Source organism: Schistocerca nitens, chromosome 6 (assembly GCF_023898315.1).
Source record: "Schistocerca nitens isolate TAMUIC-IGC-003100 chromosome 6, iqSchNite1.1, whole genome shotgun sequence".
NCBI classification, from domain to species: Eukaryota; Metazoa; Arthropoda; class Insecta; order Orthoptera; family Acrididae; genus Schistocerca; species Schistocerca nitens.
Window position 1 is genome coordinate 12,296,180 of NC_064619.1, and position 18,823 is coordinate 12,315,002.

Sequence of the window (18,823 nt, forward strand, 5' to 3'; positions counted from 1 at the left end):
GACCACAAATAACATATTATCAAGAACACAGTTTCGATTTCCGAAGGGTTCTGATATCGAAAAGGCTATTTACACCTACAGTGAAAATGTACTTAATTCATTAAATAACAAATTACAAGCAGCAGGTATTTTCTGTGATTTGTCAAAGGCATTTGATTGTGTGAACCACAACATCCTTTTAAATAAATTAGAATTCTATGGTGTCACGGGCAGTGCTGCAAAATGGTTCAAGTCATACCTAGCTAACAGGAAACAAAGGGTGTCAGTACAAGGGACTAGTGAATTAAGTCATCAGTCATCATCAGAGTGGGAAGAAATTACATGTGGTGTCCCACAAGGATCCATCTTAGGGCCATTGCTTTTTCTTGTGTACATTAATGATCTCTCATCAGTTACGCTGCCAGAAGCAGAGTTCGTTTTATTTGCAGATGACAAGTATTGCAATAAATAGTATGTCGAGTGTAGTTCTAGAAAGATCTGCTAATGATATTTTCATGGATATTAATAAATGGCATAAAGTATGAAGAAGAGCAGATAGAAGAGGTTGACAGTCTTAAATTCCTGGGATTACAACTTGATAATAAATTCAGTTGGTAGAAGCACACCACAGAACTGCAGAAACGCCTTAACAAATCTGTATTTGCAATTCGAGTGTTAGCAGACATAGGCGACATAAAAATGAAAAAGCTTGCATACTTTGCCTACTTTCATTCCATAATGTCATATGGTATAATATTTTGGGGTAAACAAAAGTTTTCAGAGTCCAAAAGCGTGTAATACGTATTATTTGTGGAGTAAATTCACTGATGTCATGTAGAAACCTCTTCAAAGAACTGTGTATACTAACCACTGCCTCTCAGTATATTTACTCCTTAATGAAATTTGTCCTAAATAATGTATCTCTTTTTCCAACAAACAGCTCAGTTCATACATACAATACCAGGAACAAAAACGATCTGCACAAAGACTTAAAAGCACTTACTTTTGTTCAAAATGGGGTCCACTACTCAGGAACACTCATCTTCAATAATTTGCCAGCAAACATAAAAAATTTAATTACAAATAAAGATCAATTTAAAAGGAGCCTGAAAGACTTACTAGTGGCCAACTCCTTCTACTCCATTGACAAATTTTTTAATAGAAACAAATGACGTATTGTACATGTTCATACTATTAGTATTATTATTTCAGCTAAAAAAAAAAAAGTTGACATGTTCCACATCCACGAGGATCTCCTCAGCATGGATCTATGGAACAAAAAACTAATCTAATCTAATCTAATCTGCAGTATCAATGAGTTTAGTGAAGGCTGGAATTAATGAGATTGGTCTGAAGTTTGCTACCAAGGCTGGGCCATCCGTTTTATAAAGTTTCAGAACGTCAGGAAATACACCTGTCCATCTTAGGTGGTCACAACAGTAATTTGTACACTAGGAGGTAGGAGACAGAGCAGGGTAATTGTGCACACTGCAGAATATCAATAGACAGTGCTATAACTGAATAATCAAACATATTTACTTTTCTTTTGAGAAGCAGAACTGTAAAACATAGCAAGCATTTCCAATCTCTGTATAAAGTCTTTCGTCGACTCACCAGTAAACTATCTTTCTAGCTGTGCTGGTTCTCGTAGACCTAACTAACTATGAAGATGGCAGCCACTGTCCAGTGGAACCAAGCTGTCAAACTGAGGAGATAATCTGCACTGAAGAACTGGCCACTGAATGCTGCAACAGTGTCCTTCATGCGAGCATCGGAGAGGGCGCTGGTGTTCTGTAATCTTTGGGGAGAGGGAAGGTACGGCATGTGATTTGCATATACTGCCACACTGGCACTACCCCTCAGGGTCTGCAGACACTGACATTCACACTGGTGAACTTTTCACTGCCAGCACACGAGTTAGGTTAGGTTAGGGTAGTGTTTAACGTCCCGTCGACAACGAGGTCATTAGAGATGGAGCGCAAGCTCGGGTTAGGGAAGGATTGGGAAGGAAATCGGCCGTGCCCTTTCAAAGGAACCATCCCGGCATTTGCCTGAAACGATTTAGGGAAATCACGGAAAACCTAAATCAGGATGGCTGGAGACGGGATTGAACCAGCACACGAGTCTTGTTTAATGATGACACCACAACATCGGCAATGAAACGTGTATTAATTACTGCAGTTAATGTTAAGAAATTTCATAGATAATTTTCTTGAGAACCTTAGTGGACATCTCATTTGCTTCTATATTCTATCCAAAGGTTTATAAGATTTTACAGTCTTTATTATTTCATGTTTTTGTAATTCCTTTCAGTTCATCGAGGTGCCCATTTTGTGACGTATTACAGCAGCTGCAGGGTCTATATTGAGGTACAGGAATTGTACTTACAGTGTTTCCACAGTGCCAATAAAATAACTGTTAAAGTCATCTGCATTAGTCACTGCTATTTCCTGAAATCCAGGTTGCCACTGCACTGCAGATACTGCTGTCAAATTGGTTCAAATGGCTCTAAGCACTATGGGACTTAACATCTGAGGTCATCAGTCCCCTAGAACTTAGACTACTTAAACCTAACTAACCTAAGGACATCACACACATCCATGCCCTAGGCAGGATTCAAACCTGCGACCGTAGCAGTCGTGCGGATCCAGACTGAAGCGCCTAGAACCGCTCGGCCACACCGGCCGGCCTACTGCTGTGAGACAAGCATTTAATGTTTCCTTATGATACTTTTTGTTAATACAAACAAGCACAAAAAATCTTGTTGGTTGCCCTGAAAATGGGTCAAACATTGTTTGGAGATTTCCTTTCTGAAGAATTTCTGTTCCTGCATTAGGAGTTGCAAGTCCATCCAGCAGACAATTTTCACTGTTGAAATGTGATTTGTCCATTTAGGTGACATCCCTACAGCATCAAAACTTTCTTACACTTTCAGTCAGCATCCTCCATGATCATCTTAAGCAATTTAAAAATAATTTATGAGACAGTGGCACACCTTGGTCGAACGCTATGCCGATCACTGTCCAATCTGTCTCAACCAAATGTAAACTTGTTTGTGCACTTCGCAACAGCTGAATATGAAAGAGCAGAGTCCCAGTGTTTTCTGAAAATAGCTATGAATGTCCTTTGCTTTCATACCTTTCTGTACCACATAGTTAATCACTGTTTAAATCCCAATTTTTTTCCATCTTCACAAATCACTACACAGGAGCAACAACAACAGACACACATCCACACTATAGATTTCCACCCAGTCTGGAACACCAAAATATCATAAGTGTAAGCCTCAATTGTAATATGGAAACAGAGAATGACAGCAGTGCACCTTAGGGCCAGGAAGTGAACTCTGAGTACAAGAAAATATAGTGCAAAAATCTGTGTTTTTAATTAGAAATACCCAGTTTAGACGATAATATCTTGGACATTTGTACTTTGTAGGTGCTCCTTGTGGTCTAGTATGAGGGGCATTCAATGAGTGATGCAACACATCTTTTTCCTCAGCTAATTTCAGCCGAAATATGGAGAATCTGCTGTGGCTCACCATGGAATATTTCTACTTCAGCCCCTCTAGTTACATGAAGTTCCGATAGATGGCGGCGATATATGTAGCTTTCAAAATGACATTTGTAATGGAGGAGTGTTCCATCAGACAGCTGACACTGAGTCTGTCACTCCTGCAATGTTGGAACATGTGGACACTCTCATACATGGTGAATGACAAACCACAATTAAACACCCCACTGCACAACTGATGTCTCTGTTGGTAGTGCTGACACATTCGACCACCTGATGGAGTATTTACAGGTTTGCGCCCACGGTGGTTCTCGCTGCCTAGCAGAAGACCATAAAGAGCAATGAAGGATCAACTGTGCTCATGTGTCACGAGGATGATTGTGACAATTTCTTGTCAGACATTTTCACAGGCAATGACAAATGGGTTCATCACTTCGATCCAGAAACAAAACAGCAATCCGTGGAGTTGTGCCACACCATTGCTCCTCCGAAGAAAAAGTTTAAAGCCACACCTCAGGTGGCAAAGTCATGGCGACAGTTTTCTGGGAGTCTGAAGGGGTCATTCTGTTTGGTGTCCTCCCTCATGGTGCAACAATCAACTCACAAGTGTGTGTATCCTCAAAAAACTGAAGAAACGACTTCAGTGTGCTCAATGCCACAAAAACACGAACTTCTCCTACTCCATGACAATGCAAGGTTTCACACAAGTCTGTGCTACCACGAGGACTTCACAAAACGTCATTGAACTGTTCTTCCTCATCCACCCTACAGCCTGGATCTCACACCTTCTGACTTCCACAGGTTTGGCCCAATGAAGGATGCACTCCACAGCAAGCAGTATTTGGATGATGGGGAGGCTATTGACGTAGCAAGGTGTTGGCACTGACATCAACCAGTAGAGTCGTACCATGCAGACATACATGCCCTCCTAGTAAGGTGGTATAAGGCCATCGCACTGAACGAAGAAAAGTTGAAAAATAGGGTTTTGTAACCAAAAGAATGGGGAATAATATGGTATATAGGAATCCTGAATAAAACCAACCTGCTTTCAGCAAAAAAATGTTGTTTTACTTATTGAATTCCTTTCATGGTGAAGTGCGTGCCAGGAAATCATATGGTTTTTGTGACCTCACAAAGCAATATATTCAAGACATCTCAGTCAAAAAGAATGATTAACGTCTTGTAACTGGGATTCACAGTGACATCATGGTCATTTTTTGACAAAATTTATTTATTTGTGAAACCCATTATTGCAATTTTCACTGTATCACCATTATCAAGAGGAAATAATTGACCCCTGGGACATACCAAAAGGTAGAAATTATCTGACATGACATGATACAGAAGGTGGTTTCATTGGGGTGAAGTTGGTTTTGTCACATAGTGTTCTGTGGAAAGTTGTTCCTGCCTACGAATCCACGTGTGAGATGCTTGGTTTAAATGCTTTTAAGTATACTGTTCCTATTCTACTACAATGTAGTTCACATCCATTTTTCATAATTTCTCGCATTTAATGGAGAACATCATATTAGCAGCTTTTACAGAACTGGTATTTAACTATAGTACATCTTGTCATGGAAAGAATAAGCTATAAAAATGATTAATGAAAAATCTCATATAAAGATGTGAAACAAATACTAACAAAGAGATAGAGGGACTGGCCAGTACTTACCTCAGCTCAATACAGCCGATAGATACACATAAAACAGAACCGAAAATTTACGTTCCTGGCTTTCGGAACAAATGTTCCTTCATCGGGGAAAAGAGAGGGGAAAGAAAGGGAAGAAGGGAAAGGAGATTCAGTTACTCACAACCCAGGTTATGAAGCAACAGGGAAAGGAAAATAGGGAGGGTAGCAAGGATGGAGGCATGGTTGTCAGAGGGAAGCCAAAGATATTCTACTGTAAGTACTGTGCCAGCTTCAGACCAAAGAGGATGCATACAGAAGTAAAGAGGTATATAGTATAAAGATAAACACAACTATGTAGGATGAAAATATGCGTGAATGGCTAAAGAGGAAAGGGAAAGAGGAGAAGACTGAAGAGTAAATGAGAGTGAGGTTGTTTAACGTAGGTTCAGTCCAGGTGGATGGCGGGATGAAAGGATGTGTTGGAGTGCAAGTTCCCATCTCCGCAGTTCAGAGGGACTGGTGTTGGGTGGGAGAATCCAAATGGCACATACGGTGTAGCAGGTTCCTAGGTCCCTAGAATTATGCTGGAGGGCATGCTCCGCTACTGGGTATTGGGCATCTCCTAGGCGGACAGTTCGTCTGTGTCCGTTCATGCGCTCAGCCAGTTTAGTTGTTGTCATGCCGATTTAAAAGGCTGTGCAGTGCAGGCATGTCAGTTGATAAATGACATGTGTAGTTTCACATGTGGCCCTGCCTTGAATTGTGTATGTTTTACCAGTAGCGAGGCTGGAGTAGGTGGTTGTGGGGGGATGCATGGGGCAGGTTTTGCAGCGGGGTCGGTTACAGGGGTAGGAACCGCTGGGTAGAGAAGGTAGTCTGGGAATATTGTAGGGTTTAACAAGGATGTTACGGAGGTTAGGGGGGCGACGAAAGGCAACTCGGGGTGGTGTGGAGAGAATTTTGTCAAGGGATGATCTCATTTCAGGGGTTGACTTGAGAAAGTCATATCCCTGGCGGAGTAATTTGTTGATGTTTTCGAGGCCAGGATAATATTGGGTGACAAGGGGGATGCTTCTGTGTGGTCTGGGGGTAGGAACATTGTTGTTGGACGGGGAGGAATGTATTGCTCGGGAAATCTGTTTGTGGACAAGGTCTGCAGGTTAGTTGCGGGAGAGGAAAGCACTGGTCAGGTTATTGGTGTAATTGTTGAGGGATTCGTCACTGGAGCAGATACGTTTGCCACGAATACCTAGGCTGTAGGGAAGGGAGCGTTTGATGTGGAAAGGATGGCAGCTATCAAAGTGAAGGTACTGTTGTTTGTTTGTGGGTTTGATATGGACAGAGGTGTGGATGTGAGCTTCAACAAGATGAAGGTCAACATCCAGGAAGGTGGCTTGGGTTTTGGAGAAGGACCAGGTGAAATTCAGATTCGAAAAGGAGTTGAGGTTATGGAGGAAATTAAGGAGTGTTTCTTCACCATGAGTCCAGACCACAAAGATGTCATCTATAAACCTATACCAGGCCAGGGGAAGCAGCTGTTTGGTCTTCAGGAAAGCCTCCTCCATGCGGCCCATGAAGAGGTTGGCATAGGACGGAGCCATCCTGGTTCCCATTGCTGTTCCCCTGATTTGTTTGTAGGTCTGGCCTTCAAAAGTGAAGTAATTATGGGTGAGGATGAAGTTGGTAAGTGTGATAAGGAACGAGGTTTTTGGAAGATCTTCGGGTGGGCGTTGGGAGAGGTAGTGCTCAAGGGCAGAGGAAATAGACCGCTCTATCGTCATCCTCCCGGCGGATAAAGGCTCCACAACTGTCGTACTTGACCGTGTGGAGTATGTGGCAGAAGGACTGCGTCAACTCTCCGACACCTCAACCTACAAAGCTGTTATACCTCTCCCAACGCCCACCCGAGGATCTTCCAAAAACCTCGTTCCTTATCACACTTACCAACTTCATCCTCACCCATAATTACTTCACTTTTGAAGGCCAGACCTACAAACAAATCAGGGGAACGGCAATGGGAACCAGGATGGCTCCGTCCTATGCCAACCTCTTCATGGGCAGCATGGAGGAGGCTTTCCTGAAGACCCAACAGCTGCTTCCCCTGGCCTGGTATAAGTTTATAGATGACATCTTTGTGGTCTGGACTCATGGTGAAGAAACACTCCTTAATTTCCTCCATAACCTCAACTCCTTTTCGAATCTGAATTTCACCTGGTCCTTCTCCAAAACCCAAGCCACCTTCCTGGATGTTGACCTTCATCTTGTTGAAGCTCACATCCACACCTCTGTCCATATCAAACCCACAAACAAACAACAGTACCTTCACTTTGATAGCTGCCATCCTTTCCACATCAAACGCTCCCTTCCCTACAGCCTAGGTATTCGTGGCAAACGTATCTGCTCCAGTGACGAATCCCTCAACAATTACACCAATAACCTGACCAGTGCTTTCCTCTCCCGCAACTAACCTGCAGACCTTGTCCACAAACAGATTTCCCGAGCAATACATTCCTCCCCGTCCAACAACAATGTTCCTACCCCCAGACCACACAGAAGCATCCCCCTTGTCACCCAATATTATCCTGGCCTCGAAAACATCAACAAATTACTCTGCCAGGGATATGACTTTCTCAAGTCAACCCCTGAAATGAGATCATCCCTTGACAAAATTCTCTCCACACCACTCAGAGTTGCCTTTCGTCGCCCCCCTAACCTCCGTAACATCCTTGTTAAACCCTACAATATTCCCAGACTACCTTCTCTACCCAGCGGTTCCTACCCCTGTAACCGACCCCGCTGCAAAACCTGCCCCATGCATCCCCCCACAACCACCTACTCCAGCCTCGCTACTGGTAAAACATACACAATTCAAGGCAGGGCCACATGTGAAACTACACATGTCATTTATCAACTGACATGCCTGCACTGCACAGCCTTTTACATCGGCATGACAACAACTAAACTGGCTGAGCGCATGAACGGACACAGACGAACTGTCCGCCTAGGAGATGCCCAATACCCAGTAGCGGAGCATGCCCTCAAGCATAATTCTAGGGACCTAGGAACCTGCTACACCGTATGTGCCATTTGGATTCTCCCACCCCAACACCAGTCCCTCTGAACTGCGGAGATGGGAACTTGCACTCCAACACATCCTTTCATCCCGCCATCCACCTGGACTGAACCTACGTTAAACAACCTCACTCTCATTTACTCTTCAGTCTTCTCCTCTTTCCCTTTCCTCTTTAGCCATTCACGCATATTTTCATCCTACATAGTTGTGTTTATCTTTATACTATATACCTCTTTACTTCTGTATGCATCCTCTTTGGTCTGAAGCTGGCACAGTACTTACAGTAGAATATCTTTGGCTTCCCTCTGACAACCATGCCTCCATCCTTGCTACCCTCCCTATTTTCCTTTCCCTGTTGCTTCATAACCTGGGTTGTGAGTAACTGAATCTCCTTTCCCTTCTTCCCTTTCTTTCCCCTCTCTCCTCCCCGATGAAGGAACATTTGTTCCGAAAGCTAGGAACGTAAAAGAATAAGCTATATATATTTCTGCTTTGAATGATGTTGCTTCTTGCAAACTGAGTATGCCTTGTAGTCTTAGTGTCTATGGCACTTGTCCTTGCAAGTCCTGAAACTCAACAATAGTTAAATAATTGTGTCCACATGTAATTAACAGGTGCTACAAACAATACATTTAAGCAGAAATCAATGTAGGCTACTACACTCATCCTCCCACTCCACTAAAAAGTAAAAGCAAGTATTACACAATGTCATACTTTCATCATTGGACCTGTTATTGAATTCTGTACAAAGTGAGTTAACAAAATGCAGTAACATTCAGTAAGGTGCAAGTACACCAATACTATACCAAACAATCCGGTGTATAAATGTGCACATCAATGTAGAATATTTTTGCTGCATAGGAGTAATAGTACTAACTACAGAGTCTGTCACAAACACTACAAAGTATACTGAACGGCAAGAATTGACACCATTTAAGGCAAACATACATATCCAGTCCATGACAAGATGTAATAACGTTGAATATCAGTTCTGTCAAAAGCTGCCAACATCGAATTCTTCATTAAATGCGAGAAAGCACAAAAAATGGATGTGAACTAAAATAAAGTAGAATATGAACACTATACTTAAATTGGAAAATCCAGGATGGAATGTAACAATATTACGAACGGAATAGTACTCACCATAGAGCAAAAGGTGCGGAGTCCCTGAAAGGCACAACAAAAAGACTGTTGGAAAGTTATCTTTTGGCCAACATGGCCTTTATCAAAAATAGACAAAACACACACACACACACACACACACAATCAAAGTCTCTGGTAGCTGAAGCCAGGCTGCTTCAGAAACACATCATGGGAGAGGCAACTGGTATGGGGTACGGAGGAGTCTGGGGCAGGGAAGGGGAGCAGTAGCAGAGTAGGGTTGGGGGATGGTAAAGTGTTGCTGGGAGTGTGTAGGGACGAGGTGAAGAATAGGGCAGCAAGGTGCAGTCAGGAGGTTAGATGGAGGGTGGAGGAGAGATGGGGGTAGTGGAAAAGGAGAGAAAGAAAAAATACTTGGTGTGTTGCTGAAATTGGGCAATGTGTAGTGCTGGAATGGGAACAGAGAAGGGGCTAGATGGGTAAGGACAGTGACTAATGAAGGTTGAGGCCAGGATGTTTATGAGAACGTAGGTTATATTGCAGCGAGAGTTCCCACCTGCGTAATTCACAAAAGCTGGTGTTGGTGTGAAGGATCCAGATGGCACAGGCTGGGAAAGCAGTCACTGAAATGAAGAACATTGTGTTGGCAACATGCTCAGAAACAGGATGGTCCAGTTGTTTCTTGGCCACAGTTTGTCAGTAGCCATTCATGCCGACAGACAGCTTGTTGGTTGTAATGCCCATGTAGAATGCACCACAGTGATTGCAGCTTAGCTTGTAGATCACATGACTGGTTTCACAGGTTGACCTGCCTTTGGTAGGGTAGGTGATGTTTATGACTGGACTGGAGTAGGTGGTGGTGGGAGGATGTATGGGACAGGTCTTGCATCTAGCTCTATTACTGGGGTAGGAAGCAAGGGGTTGGGAGCATGGCTTGTATAGGAATGCACGAAGGTATTGTGTAGGTTCAGTGGGCGGCAGAATACCACTGTGGAAGGGGTGGGAAGGCTAGTGAGTAGGACATTTCTCATTTTGCAGAGAAAGTAATTCAGTTGCTCCAGTATTGAGTGGTACTGTGTCACAAGGGGAATGCTCCTCTGTGGCCAGACGGCGGGACTTTGGGAGGTGCTGGATGACTGGAAAGATAAGGCACAAGAGATCTGTTTTTGTACAAGGTTGGGAGGGTGATTACGATCTGTAAAGTCCTCAGTGAGACATTTGGTATATTTCGAGTACGACCACTCGTCACTACAGATGCGATGGCTATGGGTGGCTAGGCTGTATGGAAGCGACTTCTTGGCATGGAATAGATGGCAGCTGTCAAAGTGGAGGTATTGCTGATGATTGAAAGGTCTGATATGGGTAGTGATGAAGCTATCTTTGAGGTGGAGGTCAACACTGAGGAAGGTGGCTCGATGGGTTAGAAGGTATTGAGGTTCTGGAGGAATATGGGTAAGGTGTGCTCACCCTCGATCCAGATCATGAAGATGTCACCAATGAATCTGAAGCAGATCAAGGGTTTAGGATTCCTCTATGTGGCTCATGAATAGGTTGGCACAGGATGCTGCTACGTGGGTACCCATAGATTTGTTTGTAGGTAATGCCTTCAAAGGAGAAGTAATTGTGGGTGAGGATATAGTTGGTCATGGCAACTAAAAAGACAGAGGTGGTTGGTTTGGAACCTGTTGGACACTGGGAAGGCCATGGGCTTCAGGGATGTTAGTGTATACTGAGGTGGCATCAATAGTGATGACAGGGCACTATGTGGTAAAAAAACAGGAACTGTGGTGAGTCGATGGAGGAAATGGCAGTTATCTTTTACATAGGAGAGTAGGCTGTGGGAAATAGGCTGAAGGTGTTGGTCTATGTGAGCAGAGATTCTTTCAGTGTGGGCACAGTAACCAGCCACAAAAGGGTGTCCTGGGTGGTTAGTTTCATGGACTTTAGGAGACATGTAGAAGGGCAGGGAATGGTAGGGGTGAGGAGAGAGATGGACTCCAGGAAGAGGTTCTGGGATGGGCCTAAGGATTTGAGGAGAGACTGGAGATCCTGCTGGATTTTTGGAATGTGGTCACTGTGGCAAGGTTTGTAGGTGGATGAATCTTACAGCTAACGGAGTCCTTCTGCCAGTAATCAATGAGGTTAAAAACAACAGTGGTGGAGCCTTTGTCAGCAAGTAGGATTATAAGATCAGGATCAGTTTTTAGGTGGTGAACTGTGGATCTTTTTGTCGGCGTAAGGTTCCTTGCATGTTGAGGGATTTGGGGAATGATGGTAAGGCAAGGTTCGAGGTTAATAAATTCTGGAAAATTAACAGGTGGATGATTTGTGGACCGTGGGGGTGGATCACAGTTGGCTGGAGGAGTGAATTGAGTCAGGCAGGGTTCAACATTGGTCTTTGTTTGAGTCTGATTGGTAGGGTTGGCGGCAAAAAAGTGTTTCCACTATAGAGACTGGAAGTAGGAGAGAAGGTCTTTAACAAGTCCTGCATGACTGAATTTGGGAGTGGCGAAAAAGGTGATGCCTTTGGGAAGGACTGATACTACTGCGGGGCCAAGGCTTTTGAAAGGAAGTTTCATGACTGTGTTTTGGGTCTGTTTAGGTTCTGGATTCTGTGTGGTGGTGGGAGGGAGTTTTGGAGGATGGTGTAAATGTAGCAGGTCTGCGAGACAGGGTTTGTCAGCTATGAGGGAACATGGGGAAGATTTGGAGGCCGTCGTAGTGGTAGTAGATAGTGTAGACCAACGTGGGAGTAGGAAGTTGCGGTGGCCCGGTGTAATGTTAAGCTCTCTCTGTACAGCTTAAGCGTTTTCGTGGACTTACTTGTTGAAGAATGCTGGTTCTGCTTTCTTGCAGCACCGATGTCTTCTGCTAGCACTGGACACTTCTCTGAAGATTTCACTGCTAGGAAGGGGAAATTTTCACTTTCTCACTCTCCCTCTTCTTGTTTAAAAAATACGCTACTCTTGGAATACCATTCAATGCACCAGAACATATTTACTTCCACTTTGTACAAAAAAAAAAAAAACTAAATTTTATGACGTAAGCCCACACATTACCGGTCACCCAGAATCAGTTCATTACACGTTTTTGAACACAATTAATACATAAGCTTTTATCGTGGCTGACTATCCACGTCCAGTCCACGTACTCTCAACAGCAGTTCAACGTCTAATAATCAGTCACTATTTCGAGTCTCTCCATTTGTTTTTTAATAATACAGTGCTACATTACTCTTTGCAGCCGGCCACGAAGCTTCCGGGCCGTATTTGCTTATTCTTGGCACGTCATGCTGAACACTTGCCAGTGTTGACGAATTATCTCCCTTCCAGTTTCGCCTGCACAAACAATAAATGGGTGCAGTATCCCATGCTCATCCTTACGCCTTGCTTTAAAATAACGCGTGTTCGAAACGGCTGGAACACATGTGTCTCCAGACTTTCGTAAAATTCTGGGGGCACTATAAAGAGAGCAGGTTGGAGAGTTTTTTTGAGGTGGTGTTGTGTTGCTCTACTTCCTGGAAGGCATGAGCTTCGATGTGTGTTATGGGATCCAGGAATTTGGGATTGCATAGTAGGAGAATTTTACGGATGGCAAGTAAGTATTGCAAAGAGGTTTGGGCCTGACTGGCACGGTCCTGCAGGGCTATGTTGCTGAGGACTAAGGATTGGCAAAATCTGAACGGATGGAGGTCATTGTGGAAGGAAGGGTGGCAGCCGGAGATGGGTAATTTGATGCTAAGGCCATATGGGGGGATTCCATGAGCCATGCAACAATGCAAAAACAGTATGTGGGACTGGGTTCTGTCTAGGGTAAGGAAACTTTTCTGCAATGACGCTGATGGAAGGAGCAAGGATCTATGATAGTAGCATCAATACAGACCTTCTCACAAAGCCTCCATCACTGGTCTTTTGAACCGTGAGGATTACTTGGTACAAGGACTCCATCAGCTGTCAGATTCATCCACCTACAAACCTTGTCACAGTGACCCAAGTCCAGAAATCCAGCAGGATCTCCAGACTCTTCGCAAATCCTTAAACCTTCCCAGAACCTCGTTCTGGAGTCAATCTCTCTCCTCTTCCCAATCACTCCCCACACTTCTACCTTCTACAAGGTTCCTTAAGTCCAAAAAACCAACCACCCAGGACACCCCTTTGTGGCCGGTTACTGTGCCCACAATGAAAGAACCTCTGCTCATGTAGACCAATGCCTTCAGCCTATTATGTGCAACCTACTCTCCTATATAAAATATACTAAAAATTTCCTCCACCGACTCCCCACAGTTCCTCTTCCTTTACCACACAGTGCCCCGCTTGTCACTAATGCTACCCCCTCCCTTTACACTAGCATCTCTAATGCCCATGGCCTTACTGCTATTGAACACTACCTTTCCCTATGCCTGACGGATTCCAAACCAACCACCTCCTTCTTAGTCGCCATGACCAACTGTATCCCCACCCACAGTTACTTCTCCTTTGAAGGCATGGCACCCACATGGCAGTATCCTATGCCAACCAATTCATGGGCCACCTAGAGAAATCCTAAACCCTTGATCTGGTTCAGATTCATGATCTGGATTGAGGGTGAGGACACCTTACCCACGTTCCTCCAGAACCTCAATAACTTCTCCCTCTTTTGCTTCACCTCGTCCTACTCAACCCAGCAAACCACCTTCCTCAATGTTGACCTCCACCTCAAAGATGGCTACATCACTCTGCCCATATCAGACCTTTCAATCATCAGAAATACCTCCATTTCGACAGCTGCCATCTATTCCATGCCAAGAAGTCCCTTCCACACAGCCTTACCACCCATGGCCATCACATCTGTAGTGACGTGTGGCTGCTCTCAAAATATACCAAGGGTCTCACTGAGGCCTTTACAGATCATAATCACCCTCCCAACCTTGCACAAAAACAGATCTCCTGTGCCTTAACTTTTCAGTCATCCAACACCTCCCAAAGGCCCACTGTCTGGTCACAGAGGAGCATTTCCCTTATGACTCACAACCACCCAGGACAGGAGCAACTTAGTTACATTCTGCACCAGGGTTTTGACTACCTCTCATCGTGCCCTAAAATGAGAGATGTGCTACCCACTATCCTTCCCATCCATTCCTATACAAGCCCTGCTCCCAACCCCTTCCCTTGTATGCCTGTAATAGACCTAGATGCAAGACCTATCACTTACATCCTCCCACAATCACCTACTTCAGTCCGGTCAGAAGTATCACCTATCCTATCAAAGGCAGGGCCCAATCATGTGATATATGAGCTAAGCTGCAACCACTGTGTTGCATTCTACATAGGCATAACAACCAACAAACTGTCCGTCGGCATGAATAGCCACGGACAAACTGTGGCCAAGAAATGACTGGACCACCCTATTGCTGAGCACAATGTTCTTCATTTCAATAACTGCTTCACAACCCGTGCCATCTGGACCCTTCCCTCCAATACCCGCTTTTGTGAATTGCTCAGGTGGGAACTCTCACCGCAATATATCCTATGTTCTCATAACCCTCCTGGCCTCAACCTTTGTTAGTCATTGTCCTTACCATCTAGCCCCTTCTCTGTTCCCATTCCAGCACTACACAGTGCTCAATTCCACCAATGCACCCAGTCTTTTTACTTCTCTCCTTTTCCACTACCCCCCTCTCTCCCCTGCCCTCCATCTAACCACCCAACTCAACCTAGCTGCCCTACTCTCCACCTCATCCCTACACGCTCCCAGCAATAATTTACCATCCCCCACCACTGCCCTGCTTCTGCTCCCTCTCCCTGCCCCAGCCTTCCCCTTAACCCAACCCAGTTGCCTCTTCCATAATGCGGCACTGAGGCAATCTGGCTCCAGCTGCCAGACTGTGTGTGTGTGTGTGTGTGTGTGTGTGTGTGTTGTCTATTTTTTAATAAGGCCTTATTGGCCTAAAGCTAACTTTCCAACATGCTGTTTGGTGTGCCTCTCTGGGAGTCAGCATCTCTGCTATATGGTGAGCAGCAACACACTTACAATGTATTTAAATATAGCACATGGATTTGTAGGCAAGAAAAGATGTCCACAGAATAATATCCAATGAAACCAACTTGTTTTGCATGAAACAATTATGGAATCATTTACTGCATCAATATTATGAATGTGAGCACAAACCAAGCACAATACAAGCACCATATTCAGAATACAATTCAAAAAGTGAAATAAAAGATTAATCCAGAACACAATGAATGAAAACAACTTCTCTTTACCATGAAATGAGAATTAATGTGGACAACTTTAAATTAGCCAATAAGAAATGACGGGTTGATAAAGGTGCAGCGCTCCCGGTGGCCCAACAGTGAAGGAAGGTCGTGTTACTGGAAGTCCCCTTATGAGTTTCTCCCCATGCTACTCCGAGTATCAACTCATCATGTATTCACTCATAAAGAACTCTGTCTGAACAGGCTTTGGAGGCCCAGAGGCCCAATAGTACCAACTGACTACAGTGTCATCATCAGCCGACATGTGTCACTAGATGCAGATATGGAGGGTCATGTGGTTTGCACACTACTCTCCCAGTTGCTGTCAGTTTTTGTGACCAGAGACATTACTTGTCAATCAAGTAGCTCCTCAACTGGCCTCACAAGTGCTGAGTGCACCCCACTTGCTAATAGTGCTCAGCAGTCATGGATGGTAACCCAACCAAGTCAAGTGCTAGTGCGACGGGTACTGGTGTTACCACTGGGGCACAGCTGTTGGCTTACTCGTAAAGGATGACCTATTATTATGTGGGAATCTCATTCCACTAGCACTAACATGTGGCAAGATGCAACTTTTCAAACAACCCTCGTGTTATAGTTTCTACTCTATCAAACTAATCCCATAGTTGAATAAATACTAACCTCCCTTTCCTTTTTTTTTATATTTCCTTATAATTCTTCCATTCTATTTTTCCTGTTTCTCAGTCACTTGTTAATCCATACCACTGGCATCTTGATTCCATAATTTTTTTCCTTAATCACTAGAAAATAATGTGCTTATGACATACAAGGCATAAAATGCAAGTTCACTAATTGTAATTGATAAATTAAAAAAATCTACTTATGGAGTGGCAACAGGAAAAAACAAACACAAAAGTTAAGGAATTGTGCAAGCTTTTGGGGTTAGTGATACCTTGTTCTGGCAGAAGGATTGAAGGGGAAGAGGAATGGAGGAAAAAGACTGGCAAGGTTTAGGAAACAGGGGGAGTTCAGAAAAGCCGCCTAGAAACTGAGTGACAAAACTTTGCAGGAAATGTTGAGACCAAAGAAATTAATGTAAATTATGGCCAGGTGGGTGGCTAGAACAAAGGACATGTTCTAATGCCAGATCCCACCTGCAGAGTTTGGAGAAATTGATGTCAGGAGGGAGAATGTAGATTGGACATTGATGAAACAGGCCTCAAGCTCATGATCACCACATTGTAGAGCATGGTTTGTAGCAGGATATTGCGTTGCCAGTATACACCCTCTGTCTAAGCCAATTCATTCTTACTGGTATCTTGATGGAAGCTATACCAATATAGAAAGCCATATAGTTTTTACATAACAATTGGTACATAGCACGTGTTGTTTCACAGGCAGCTCTCCCTTTGATAGTGTGTTTTGCCAGTTACATGGCTGGAAATGATGGTGATAGGAGGGCACACACAGCAAGGCTTACAGCGGGAATGGTCACAGGGGTAGGAGCCACACAGTAGAGAAGGACCAAGGGACTGACCACGATATTGCAAAGACTGGGGAGGGGGCAACGAAAAGCTGTTCAAGGTGTGGTGAGCAAAATGTGAGACAGAATGGACCTCATTTCAGGGAACGATTTTAGGAGTTCATCCCCTTGTCAAAGCAGCAAATTAATACATTCAAGACCGCGATAGTAATGAATGACAACAGATGTACTCTTCAGCTGGGTTTTGGGGGGGGGGGGGGCCGCAGCAGTACCGGGATTGGATGTGATGGCACAGGAAATCTGTTTTTGAACTAGTTTCGTGGGGTAATTACATCCAGTGAAGCCTGAGGTGAGAACCGTGCTATATTGCTGTAATGAGTCTGTATCAGAACAAATACGTTTGCCTTGAATGACAAGGCTGTATGGCACGGAACATTTGTCATGAAAAGGTTGGCAACTCTCAAAATGTAAATATTGTTATTTATCAGTAGGTTTAATGTGAACAGAAGTTTGTAGCTGACCCTCAGTGAGGATGAGGTCAATGTAAGGGAAAGTGGCTTGGGATTCAGAATAGGAAATTTGACAGAATAAATGTAGACATTCGAAAAATTTTGGATCCCGAGAAACCTTCAGGTTTTCAAATCTCATCTGGCGTAGTCCCCAACAATCAGCCTTTCCTTCTCATCCTATCGGGTATGTCTCGCCTGACCAGGTGGTGGTGGTTAGTGTTTAACGTCCCGTCGACAAAGAGGTCATTAGAGACGGAGCGCAAGCTCGGGTTAGGGAAGGATTGGGAAGGAAATCGGCCGTGCCTTTTCAAAGGAACCATCCCGGCATTTGCCTGAAACGATTTAGGGAAATCACGGAAAACCTAAATCAGGATGGCTGGAGACGGGATTGAACCGTCGTCCTCGCCTGACCAGGGGTTCTGGGTGACTTTTCTGTAATTCTCCCCACTTCCTAAACGTCGCCAGTCTTTTCCTTCACCCCTCTTCCTTCCTCTTCAACCCTTCTGTCAGAAGGAGGAGCCACTGGCTCTGAAAGCTTGCATATTTCCTTAAATTTTGTGTGCGTGTGTTTCTTTCCAGCCACTGTTTGGTGAGTACTCTTCTTTATCTCTCTAGTTACATTATATTTTCAAAATAGATTATTTTCATTGATATATAATGTCATCAATTAACTTCTTGACTCAATCACAACAAAATAGTTAATATCTAGAAAGAAACAAATTCATCTTGTGTCAAAATGACAAAAACACATTGCTGAGAATGTCATTGTTAGGAGAAGACCAGAAACTATTGTTTGAAAATCAAAGCTGATTTACAAAGAAATGAAAACTTGAGAATGTTCTCACAAAATACAGTATGAAAGTTTGAGAAAGTAATAAGAAATAATGGTTGTAACCAGTAAAAATATTTTAAAGAATAGAAGTTTTAATTAATATAAAACATCCCTGCCGGCCGAAGTGGCCGTGCGGTTAAAGGCGCTGCAGTCTGGAACCGCAAGACCGCTACGGTCGCAGGTTCGAATCCTGCCTCGGGCATGGTTGTTTGTGATGTCCTTAGGTTAGTTAGGTTTAACTAGTTCTAAGATCTAGGGGACTAATGACCTCAGCAGTTGAGTCCCATAGTGCTCAGAGCCATTTGAACCATTTTGAACCAAAACATCCCTCAGATTTTTCAGGCATGACTGATTAATAGTGCAGATCCATGTGTCCTGCCCAAGCTGTTGTTTTTGTTTTATGCATAATGTTTTGACTACCAACCCAGTCATCTGGATGGAGTCCAGGAAGCAAGCACACATAACAGAAAAACTCCCAGCAGCTGAAGAAGACAGCTATGTTCTTTGTC